Source organism: Glycine soja, chromosome 5 (genome assembly GCF_004193775.1).
Source record: "Glycine soja cultivar W05 chromosome 5, ASM419377v2, whole genome shotgun sequence".
Lineage (NCBI taxonomy): Eukaryota > Viridiplantae > Streptophyta > Magnoliopsida > Fabales > Fabaceae > Glycine > Glycine soja.
The window spans coordinates 16,781,088-16,793,942 of NC_041006.1; the positions used below are offsets into that span (position 1 = coordinate 16,781,088).

General features: G+C 33.4%; 1 long non-coding RNA gene across 2 annotated transcripts; it reads right to left on the bottom strand.

Annotated features, from left to right (window-relative positions):
* Window positions 1–7,236: 7,236 nt before the first annotated feature.
* Window positions 7,237–12,377, bottom strand: LOC114412375. Of its 2 annotated transcripts, XR_003666703.1 has the most exons (5): window positions 11,067–12,377; window positions 10,228–10,382; window positions 9,008–9,143; window positions 8,441–8,605; window positions 7,237–8,346 (listed from the first exon to the last, which is right to left on the bottom strand). It is a non-coding gene; the product is annotated as an uncharacterized LOC114412375 (long non-coding RNA). The 2 variants fall into 2 exon arrangements; XR_003666702.1 differs by having other exon boundaries at window positions 9,008–10,382.
* Window positions 12,378–12,855: the final 478 nt, after the last annotated feature.

Below are 12,855 nucleotides of genomic sequence, written 5' to 3' on the forward strand. Positions count from 1 at the left end.
TAATGATGATATTAATTATAGAGAGATAAATTTTATTTTATAATATCAATTGTTATATTTATTATATATAATATATAATTAATTTTAATAATATTAACTATCAAATTCAATACATTTATTTCATGGTCAATGAATAATTAAACCCATTTATTAAATTTAATTATTTGATGTATGGATTGTCAAATCTATCTCTGTGTGCACACATATACACATATACACACTTGTGCATATTAAAACAAGAGATAAATTATATTTATCTCCTAAAGTGCTTATTATAATCTTTGGGGAGGGGGGAATGTAGTGTGTAGAGAGAGAGAGAGATCATTTGACCATTCATACATTTAATAAATGTGTTTAATTTATTCATTGACCATGGAATAAATATATTAAATTGAATAATTAATATTATTACAAACAATTATATACTATATATAATAATTCATATTATAAAGTAAAAATTATCTCTCTATAATTAATGTCATCATTATAAATAAGAGATACAGTAGCAAGGATCAATTACTTCCATGTTTATTAAAGGAGAGCATCAGCTGCTCAGGGTAAGTAACATATTGTAAGGCACCAACAACGGACTGTAGAAGGAAGCATCCTGCAGCAAATCAGAATCATGCTTGGACAACTTGCAGCTAGAAACCATAGGAGAAGAAATAGGTTTAGATTCCAACACATCAATCTTGACCAATAAATCTCGATGTAGTTTGATAGAGTCATAAGTAGAGACCCATTAGATTAAAAATGAACCTCAATGCCCAAAAAAATCAAGGGCACCAAGCTACTTGAGATGAAGAACTACCAGCGATGATGATAAAATCAGCATACAGCAGGATATAAACTGTGGCAGTTTTAGTTTTGTATGTGAACAAGGAAGGGTTGCACTTGCTGTCAGCAAAGCCAAGCTGTAACAGAGTTGTTTTCAGCCATTCAAACCAAGCTCTAGGAGCTTGTTTTAGACCATAGATAGCCTTATTTAACTTGCATACGAATGACTTGTCTGATGACAGAAAACCTTATGGTTGAGTCATATACACCTCTTCTTGTAAGAACCCATTAAGAAAGGTATTATTTACATCCAGTTATAATAGAGTCCACTTGTAACTGAGAGCAAGAGTGAGAATGACCCTTATAGTGACAGGTTTGATAACGGGAAAAAGTTTCATGAAAATCAAATCCAAATTGTTGGTTAAAACCCTTTGCAACCAATCGATCTTTATATTTGTTGACACTACCATCAGAATTTTCTTTCACTCTAAACACCCACTTACACCTAATTGCAATTCTATTCTGAGGTAAGGGAACTAGAGTACAAGTATAACTTATTTGAAGAGCATTGAATTCATCGGTCATGGTAGTAACCCATTTAGGACCCTGCAGTGCTTGTTTGACATATTTAGGTTCAGCACGAGCAAGAAGCAAAGTAGGATGAATTCTTGGTTGATCTATCCCATTCTTTGCTCTAGTGACCATAGGATGAACATTAGCAGGTCTGTTGGTGTCGAAGGAAGACAATTTATTAGATAAATTGCAGTAACAAAAACATGATCCCATAAGGTTAAGGGAAGAGATTCATGACTAAGTAAAGACAAACCAAGCTCAACAATGTGTTTGTGCTTGCATTCAACCGCACCATTCTGATGATGTGTGGGGGGCATGAAAGCCTATGAAAAATGCCTCAATCACCCAGATAAGAGGAAAAGCTACGAAATTCACCCTCCCGCCCCAATCTGTAATTCAACCATTGACTTGAATTGTCTAAAAACATTTAGCGCATCAGATTTATTCTTAAGCAAATATAATCACGTAAACCAAGAGTGAGCTTCAACAAAAGACATAATATCTGAAATTACAGTGAGAAGGCATGTGGGTAGGACCCCACAAGTCACTATATATCAATTCTAAAGGAAAATGATACACAGTTTGACACAACTTAGATGGTAAACGATGTATTTTGCCCAAACAACGGGCTAAACAGAATGGCAAATAATCTTTAACAGACAATTTCAGGTTACAACGGGCACTTTATTATTACAATCATCAATGGAAACAACATTTATACAAGGAGTAACACTGGAAACAATAGTTATGGAAGGCACGATTGAGTAGAACTGGAGACTAGGAAATTGGCACTGACCATTAGGAACAACATCTCCCCGAAGACGGATTTCATTGGAATCCTGACTTTTGACAAAGCAATGATTAGCATGGAATTCGAAAAAGACAATTGTCACGAGCAGCTTTGCTCATACTAAATAGATTTTTACTGATTTTAGGAACAAGCAACATAAATTTAAGGACAAGTTTAAAATCAGGATTATAAGGTGAGAGGAAATTAATTGGAATTGCCAAAAGATGAAATGTTCAGACCTTATCCATTACCAATGAAGATTTGGTCTGGACCCTCAAATGGTGAAGTCTGCTGAATGTTTTGAAAATTATTTGTGACATAGAATGATGATCCTGATATCCAATGATCTTACTCTTCTTTGTCAATCATTGTAGCCATAGCAACACCCTCTCCACACTCCGCAGTTCGTGTTGTGCAACCATCTTTTTTATTTTATCAAATTAGATCTTAAATTACTACAATAACCTTAACATATAACAATTGAAATAAATGAGATATTGGGTTTTTGTCTTAAATTTTTTTTTTGTACATTCGTAATGCACTCCAATGAAACAATTCAATTATGCAACAATAGTTTATTACAATGAACAGAAAACAAAAATCAACGATAAGCTATAGAAATAGCAAGACAACGAAGTAGAAGAAGAATGATGATCGTGGCACACTCATCGGCCGTATACCGGCAACAGAATCACCTGAGAGAAAGGGCTAGGGTGAGAGAAAGGAATAACCGGGAGAAGAAACAAGCTCTCAACAAAGAAGAAGTAGAGAACAGGGGAAGGGAATCACCTCAAAATAATCCTACAACGTGTAATCCTCCAGCCTTATATTCTCCCTCCCCAACCTTGTGCTACGCCTGTCTCCTTCACTTTGCGGATCGTGAGCCATGTGTCCTTCGATTCTAACAGAATTTCGCGTCACATCTCCTTCCTTCTTTATGCACGTTACATTACCCTCCTCATCAAAAACAACCTTGTCCTCAAGGTTGAACTAAGGATAATATTCACATATATCCCGCAAGTCTTCCCAAGTAGCATCATTAGCTTCAGTTTCTTCCCATTGAATCAACAATTGGGACACAGTAGCTTCTAAATGTTTGACAACTTAAACATCCAACACCTTCCATGGGCAAAGCATTTGTCCCAGTTCACTAGAAGTGAGTGAAAAAGGAAGATATGGTGGAGAACTTTTGCCATGAAATGGTTTCAGAAGAGTAATATGAAATACAAGATGTATTTTAGCAGACTTAGGCAGCTGTACTTAATATGCAACAGTACCAATTCTTTCAATCACCAGAAATGGACCAAAATAACGCATGCCTAGCTTCTGATGCTTCCTCAAAGCCACTGAATGTTGCTTATAGGGTTGTAGCTTAACTAAAACCAGATCACCAACCTTAAATTGCAATTCTCTTTCTCTTCTTTTCTTATCAGCTTGCATCTTCATATATTGTTGAGCCTTTAGTAAATTACCTTTAAGCTTGCTCAAAAGTTGATCACGTAGTTGTAATAAAGCCTTGAGTGGATCGGGATCCTTAGGATCAACCTCGTAGTGCATCACCGCTGGTGGAGGTCTACCAAAAACTGCTTGAAATGGTGTCATGCCCAAGCTTTGGTGGAAGGAAGTATTATACTAGAATTAAGCCCAAGGTAGCATAGTAACCCAACTCTTAGGATGTTCAAATACAAAGCACCTTAGATACATCTCAATGGTCTTATTAAGATTCTCAGTCTGGCCATTGGACTGAGGGCGATATGAAGAGCTCATGGTCAATGTTGTGCCTTAAGCTTTGAATAATTGTTGCCAAAAAGTGCTGATAAATATTCTATCTTTGTCAGAAACAATTGTTTTTGGAAAACCATGAATTTTGACAATGTTGGCAATGAAAACTTCAGCCACAACCTTGTTATTAAACTCAAACTTCAAAGGGATAAAGTACCCAAATTTGGACAATCTATCAACTACTGTAAAAATGGTTGTAAATCCTTGTGAAGGAGGCAATTAAACAATAAAGTCCATTGCTATGTCTTCCCATATTTGTTGAGGAATGGGAAGAGGCTGTAACAACCCAGCTGACAAAACATGATCAACTTTAGCTTGTTGACATATGGCACATTCCCTCACAAATTTACTAATATCACTTCTCATACCATTCCAATAAAATTGAGCACCAATTCTAGCTACTGTTCTATGAACTCTAGAATGTCCACCAATCTTAGAACTGTGAAATTCCTCCATGATCTGATTAAGCAACCCAACATCATGAGGTAACACAATTTTGCCTTTAAAGAACAATAAGCCATTCTGAATACTATATTCAGAAGATGGATTTTGACCTTGCAAACAGCTTTGATAAATTTTGGATAATTGAGAATCAGTTTGAGTCAAATGCATCACTTTATTAATCTGCAAATGTGTAGGAGTAGATACAGCCATCATGAAACTCCTATATAAAGCATCAACAGGTATATTTTCTTTCCCTGGTTTATACTGAAATGTAAAGTCAAACCCCAAGAACTTAGGAAGCTATTGTTGTTGTTAAGGAGTTTGCAACTTCCGTTCTAACAATTCTTTAAGGCTTTTCTGATATGTATTTAATTATGAACTTATGACCCATAAGATAATGTCTGAATTTTTCCAAAGCCTGAGTAAAAGCATAGAATTCTCGAATATAAGCATACTGCTTCAGCATCCTTAAGGACAATTTCTTAGAGAAATAAGCAATTGGATGCTTATTTTGGCTAAGGACAGCACCAACTCCACTTCATGAGGCATCAGTCTCCAATACAAAAATTTCCTTGAAATTAGGAATAGCCAATACAGGAGCAGATGCCATGTAAATTTTGAGTTGTTGGAATGCTTCTGATGCAACAACACTCCTTTTAAAAAAAAATCATTTTTCAACAAATCAATTAAAAGGGCTGCAATGCTAGCATAAGACTTAACAAACCTCCTATAATAACCTGTGAGTCCTAAAAATGCTCTCAACTGTTTGAGATTACTAGGCTCAGGCCACTTTTGAATAGCTTCCAATTTAGTTCCCTCTATAGCTACTCCTGAACCAGACAGTGTATGTCCCAAGTAATCAATTTGTTAAACTCCAAAACAACATTTAGAAAACCTTGCAAAAAATTGATGTTGTTTCAAGATACTTAAAACCACTTCCAAATGGTATAAATGATCTTTCCAATTAGCATTGTACACAAAAATATCATCAAAGAAAACCAGTACAAATTTTCTTAGTATTCCAGCAAAAATGTCATTCATAAGGCTCTGAAAAGTAGCAGGAGCATTGGTTAAGCCAAATGGCATAACCAACCACTCATAGTGGCCATGATGAGTCCTAAATGCTGTCTTATGTCTGTCATCCGGATTTAACAAAATTTTGTGATAACCAGACCTTAGATCCAATTTAGAAAAGAAGTAAGCTCCAAAAATCTCATCAGTCAACTCATGCACAGTAGGAATAGGGAAGCTATCCTTGATAGTAATTGCATTAAGAGCCCTATAATCAGTATACATCCTCCATGAACCATCTTTCTTTTTTACCAATATAATGGGAGAAGAAAAGGGACTCTTACTAGGCTGTATGATGCTTCATCTAACATTCCTGACACCAATCTCTTAATTTCTTCATTTTGACTATGAGGGTATTTGTAAGGCTTAACCTTAACAGGTTGTGAACCACTCAATAAAGGAATAGAGTGCTCATGGGATCTCTGTGGAGGTAAGCTGCTAGTAGTATCAAAAACCACATTGTAAGTGTGCAATAATAAGGCTAATTCAGGCTCCATCGTAATTGGTAAGTCAAGCATAGACTTAGGAACAACATCTGGCTCCATCAATTGCAGACTATAAACTTCAGCAATGGAATTAGTGGCAACCATTCTTCTTATACAATGTAATTGAGCTTGCTCAGGTACCAGTTCACAATCTCCTTGTAAAGTAGTAAATTTACCCTTCCACAAAAACTTCAATTACAGAGCATCATAATCAACAATGTGAGAACCAATAGTCTTCAACCAACTAGCTCATAAAATGAGATCAACACCAGAAATAGGAAGCAAAAATACTGGTAATTGAAAGGTATTGTCTTGAGCCTGTACCTTCAATTGCTTAACCAATCCTTCAGTAGACATATAATTACCATTACCAACCATTACTCTAAATTGAGTAGCTGGTTCCACAGGTAATTTCAAAAACTTGGCCACCCTTGGCTACAAAAAATTATCAGAACTACCACCATCAATCAACACAGTCACTAATAACTTTTCAATATAAGCTATGAACCTGATCGTACCAACTCTTCTACCACCTTTCAAAGCATTGAAAGACAAATGATGATCTTCAGATTCTACTATTTCATCTTCTTGAGTACCCTGAGGTACAATTGTACTAATAGGATCCTCATTATCATCTTCCATTTGCAACAACAGAAATTATCTATTAGGACCATGGTTATCAAACTCTCGAATTAACGCGCTATTTCTTACGAGTTTACGAGTCCACTTGTCTTTTGCAAGTTGCCTCTTGAGTAAACTCTTTTTTCAGTAGACTCAAGGCAAACTCTATAAACTCTAAGTAAACTCGGTAAACTTTTGAGTTTACCACCGAGTCAATGAGTTAGCAAGTTAAAGAAATTAGACCAAAATGTAAGTCATTTTTTTAGTTTTTTGTCTTTATAACATTCATCATACCTTCATTTAGTGTATTATTCTCAAATACAAAATTCTCACCTTTAATAATATCAAATCCTTGTTTTCTAATAACATCAAACTCTCGATGAGAATGATCTACCACTACTGTAACCTCTGCAAGTTATTATCTGGTAGTGATGTAATATTACTAGACTTAGTTATTTAAATATTCTGAACATTATGATTTACTATTGTTCTTTATTATATTGTTAAATTTTTTAATTAATATGTTATTTATACATATTTTGTTATTATTTTTATATGAAATAGATTCTTACGAATCTACGAGTTGAGTCACGAGTCAAGTCTATGAAACTCTCACGAGTCTGCATAAACTCTCGAGTTTGATAACTTTGATTATGACACTTATGATTAAAGGAGAAATTCTCATCACAAAAATAACACAATCATTTTTCCCTTCTCAATTGCATTTCAACAGGAGCAATCCTTTTTACATTCATGGACCGAATTGGAGGCCCTAGTGGAGTAGGTAAAAGCAAAGGTAAACTGGATTTAATTTGTGTTTTTGGTTGAGCATTAATAGAGACTGGGGTAAAAGAAATTTGGGAATATTTGTGACTATAGGAATTTTTGAAATGGCTTAGAAACAAGACCATATTTTTCTTCAAAAAGTTTAGCTAAAGCAACTGCACGCAATAAGGTAGGAGGGCACATAGCAACAACATCTCTTATAATATCAGGATTTAAACCACTAATGAAACAATTAAGGAGAGCCTCATTACTTAATCCCAAAGATCTATTAGCTAGAGACATAAACTTTGAGGTAATAAGCTGATACCGAACCTGTTTGTTGAAACTTGAAGAGCTCAACCATTAGACAATCAAAAGGTGAAGGACTGAATTGAGACTCTAGAGCATGAGTCAACTCAGACCAAGTAGACACCAGAGATAATTTCTGCAACATCTGGAACCATGCCACTACATCCTTATCAAAATGCATTGCCGCAATATCCACTCTAGACGCATCAGGAGTATTATGATATGTGAAAAAATTTTCCGCCTTGAAGATCCACTCCATCACTGGTGTTGTTCCATTGAAGTGAGGAAATCCAAGTGAGATCTCTTTAACAGGCAAAGAAGCATTAATTGGTTGCACCATCGGGGAGCCATTGTTTGGAGAACTTTCAGGAGGTTGAGAAGCATTCCGTAATAACAGATTCATCGCTAACTGAATTTGACCCATAGAATTTTGGATCTGAAGCATCTTATCATTTTTCTCTTGGTAACGCATATCCATCGTTTGACCAAGATGGCGAATATCATCTGAATGTGTACGAATTTCTTTTTGCAAATCCTTCAAATGCTTGTTCTCAGCCATGGAAGCACAATGAAAACACCAATGAAACAATTCAATTATGCAGCAGTAGTTTATTACAATGAACAGAGAACAAAAATCAACGATAAGCTACAAAAACACTAAGGCAATGAAGTAGAGGGAGAATGATGATCGCGGCACACTCCTCGGTCGTATGCCGGCAACAGAATCACCTGAGAGAAAGGGGTAAGGTGAGAGAAAGGAATAACAGGGAGAAGGATCAAGCTCTCAACAGAGAAGAAGTAGAGAACAGAAGAAGGGAATCACCTCAGAATAATCCTACAATGTGTAATCCTCCATCCTTATATTCCCCCTCCTTAACCTAGTGCTACACTTGCCTCCCTCACTCTGCGGATCGTGAGCCACGTGTCCTTCCCTTCTAACAGAATTTTGCACCACATCTCCTTCCTTCTTTATGCACGTTACATCCAACTTAAAAAATAGTGTGAATATATTAGTGAATCCCTATATATATAGAGAAAAATAAGTTTAATGTATATACACTGAACCTGTAAAATAATACTATTTATTTCATTTGAAACAATTTGCTTGTGACATGGGTGCATTGTCCTGTATTCCCACATTTTCTTCCTATTAATTATATGTCATAGATGTTAAATTTACCAACTTATTTAACAATTTATAATGTGGAATACCACCTGATAACGATTCTAAAACAAAAACTCTGCATATCATATGTTGTAAAACAAAGATGATGATGATGGGGATGGGGTGAAGGTGATAATGATAGTGATGATGCATAAAATCATTAGTAGACAATTATGAATCTAAACAGTAAATCAAAGTTAGTTAAGTTGTAATTGTCAAACTTACATAATATGTATCTTCCTTCTCTTCTAAAAAATTTTCCTCCTTCCCTTCGATAACAGGTGCAAGTAGTCCCACATCGAAGGTACTGCACCAACTTCCTCCCTTACACTAACAATTATCTCTCAAACAAAACTTTGTCCTGAACTTCAGTTAAGAGCAACTCAATGCTCGTATTAATTAAATTACAATCCAAAAAAAAAAAAAACAAAATAAGTCAAATCAATTCAAAATAAAACTAAATAGTTTTACTTCAATGAAAATGTCTTTGTAGTGGTTTGCTTGCTTTTTAACAAAAAAGACCTTATGAAGTAGAATTATATTTGTACTCCAAAACTAAAAAAAAAATCTATTCTCTCCAAAGGATAAAAAAAAGTTCTTTGATTTTATTAGAATGCAATCGGTCACATTAATTTTCAAATATAATTCAAAAGATATAAAGTCTATTTTACTAAGATTCAAAGTTTTAAATTGAAAATTCAGTTGTGTTGCAAATACAAAAATTATGGAATATAATTTTAAAATACTAATAAAACCTTTAAAACCATAATATTTCTATATATATAGACCTCAATGTGAACTTTGGCCAAGATGCTAAAGCTGGCTATATTCATACTAAATTAATAAAAGCAAAATAAGTGCTACTGAAATCTTGAAAGTTAGATTAAAAGATAAGGGTTTTTTAAGCCATTTGTGGTTTCTCTACAACATTTCATGAGCCAAATTTATAGGGTGTGTGAGGTGTTCGTAAATAATCCATTAATAGAAAACAAGCATGGTTAATTTCTTGTTATGTGTGGTGCATGCCACTAAGAAAATGAAAAATGAATAATAATTAAAAATAAAAACAAAAAAATCATTTTTTATGAAGAAAACTAAACATCACTATTCCAATGACTATAACAATCAATCATTTTTAAGAATTATTCCAAAAAGTCAATTTAATATAAGAAGCATGATTTTCTTGTTGTGTGGCAAGTAATTCAAAACCTACGAAAAATATTTCATAATTTTAAATAGGAAGCCAAAATATTTAAATTTTTATACTAAAATCTTACAGATAGGGCAAGTAACAAATAAGTAGGAAATCTTTTTAAAAGAACAAAATGTAAGATCCATATTGTGATGACAAAAGCAAAGACCTAAACTCATCAAATTTAATCATAAGATAAATAAATCATGATAAAAAATTTGATGAAAGATTGAGAGAGGAAGCAAGCAATCACCTGGGTTGAGTAAGAAAGCCAGTGGAAAAAATATGTCCTGCTTTGACAATGATGGAGATGGAAGCAAGTTAACGTAGAAACTCTTGTATAGTTATATTTATGGCAATCTTTTACGGACCGACCTAGACCTAGTCAATCGAGGCAATGCCAAGAACCTATGGATAGGAAGGGCTCAAAAAATTAAAAAGGTCTAGAAAATTATTGATTAAGATCCTTTCCTAAATTGTACCTTTTATGTTGTTTTCACAAACAAATTGAAATAAGTGTATCCATTCATATCTTCTTTTATATGTATAAATTAAAATGTGACATATATGTGATAAAAAAATATCATCCTCTTTTTTTCTTCTTGTGTTAATATACATTCATAAATCCATGTTAAATCAATTTCCAGCTTATAATTGTGACATATCAACATGTAATGGACCTACCATAATAATCAGGCTTAAAGTTTTTGCTTGTTGGAATATAGGTTATTGTTGTAAAATTTAAGGCTTTAAATTAATTTTGAGAAATAAAACCCAAAATGTTAATAAATTATGAATTTTTATATTTCAATGAGTTTTTTTTAAGACAACCAATACAAAAATTAGGATAAGCCTGACTTAGTGTGTCAACATTGCTATATATGCATCTTGATCCCTAATTTATTTATTAATTAATTTTGTATTTTTTTATTCCGGGTAGATGAGCTTGGATGGATAAGTAAAAAAAACACTTAAATCAAATTATTTTAAAAAAAATACAACTGGTTTTATTAATGATAAAATTAAATCAAATTAATTTTAATTAGTTCACTTTGTTAATGATAAAATTAAATCAATGGTAGTGTTGTTTACCTGGGGAAATGTCGTGTTTCAAGCCAAGTTGTTCTAGAGTGAAAAATCTCAGGACCATAGAGATGCCAGATTTCTTTTGAAAATAGCTGGGTTGAGGCCGTCTCTACAACCTTCTTTTAGATAATTAACAATCTTTCCATCGATCAATTAATTATCCATTTTAACCATTAACATAAATCCTACAAAAATGAGGGCTTTACAAGAGCTTTTCCATCTTGATGTTTGTAAAACAAGGGTTTTCCATTCTTGATGTCCTTCTTCCCACTTTCATGCATAAAACTTTTCAAGATATTGTTATTAAACAACTCTTATAAGATGTCATCACCAACCAAGAAAGCATGGTTCATTATAACTTATTTAAAAAATGAAAAGAACATTGTGCCAAAAGTGTGAAACCAAAATAAAAGATGAAAAATTGAATGACAAAATTTAATACCTGGAGAAGCATATTTCACTGGTTCCATTTCCTTTCTCGTATACCATTTTCCGAATTTCTTTTCAGATTTCATCATCATTGAGAAAGAGTATAATAGAATGGGGAATGTTCAGACCCCATAAAAAAGAAATATAGAGAATTTCCAATACAACAAACACAATGGGCCATTACATGGATTTACTCTTTACATTAATTCATACGAACTTTCCAATCAAAATTGAATCCCTCAAAAAGTTTATTTTGTTCTTATCAAGAAAAGGTAATTAAATTTCATGAGCTTACTAACCAAGAAAGTGATCCATGTCAAATATAACACTATTAGATTAGGTTGTTTGATATATGTTAATTAGTTCGCTTGAAAACTCATGAAATTAAATCACTTTATTTTCATGTAATATTAAACTCCTTTTATTGAGCAATTCAATTTTAATTGGGAAGTTTATAGTGATGTAAAAAGTAAACTCATGTATTGAACCACTATGCAGCAGAAGAACTGCCATGACATACTTGAAATTTCAAGGTATTCTAGAATCTTACACTTCTCAAAAAAATCATATCTAAACTCATGTTGTGGGATTGAAGCCCAATTATGACCTCTAATCCTTTGATAGTATATATGTTCTAACAAAGTCTTGGAGGGGCAAGTATTGAAGAAAGATATCAATCATGTCACTTGGTAAGGAAATTCTCACCTTCATAGTACACTGGTCATTGCTGCATATTATTGTTTGTGGCATTGAAGCCCATGTATACCTCCATTTGTTTGATAGTATACTGATCTTCACAAGGCCCTGGATAAGCAAGTGTTATAGGATGCTATAAATCACATTAGTTACTTTGTACTTCACTGATTTCATGAATGTATTCACCATGGCTAGCCTTCTCGCACCAAAACATAAGTAAAATAAAAATTCAAACAAAGAGTAAATAGATGATAAACATTATATAAGTACAAATGGTACATGATTCAACCATATTACATACCCACACACACGAATATGTATAAATTTGATAACTCAATAGTTTTACTTCGTTGAAAATGTCTTCATAGAATTTTGCTTGCTCTTCTACAAAAACACCTTATACTGTAGAATTATATTTGTACTCCTAAACTAACAAAGCCAATCTATTCTTCAAATGATGAAACAATGTGCTTCGATTTACTTAGAATCCAATCCTTCACGTTAGTTTCAGAAGGTATAAAGTCTGCTTTACTAACATTCAAAGTCTTAAATTGTAAATGTAGTTGTGTTGCAAATATGGTAATTATGGATTGTAATTACAAAATACTAAAACCTTAACATTTCTGCTATATTCATACTATGATAATAAAAGCAAAATATGTGCTACTGA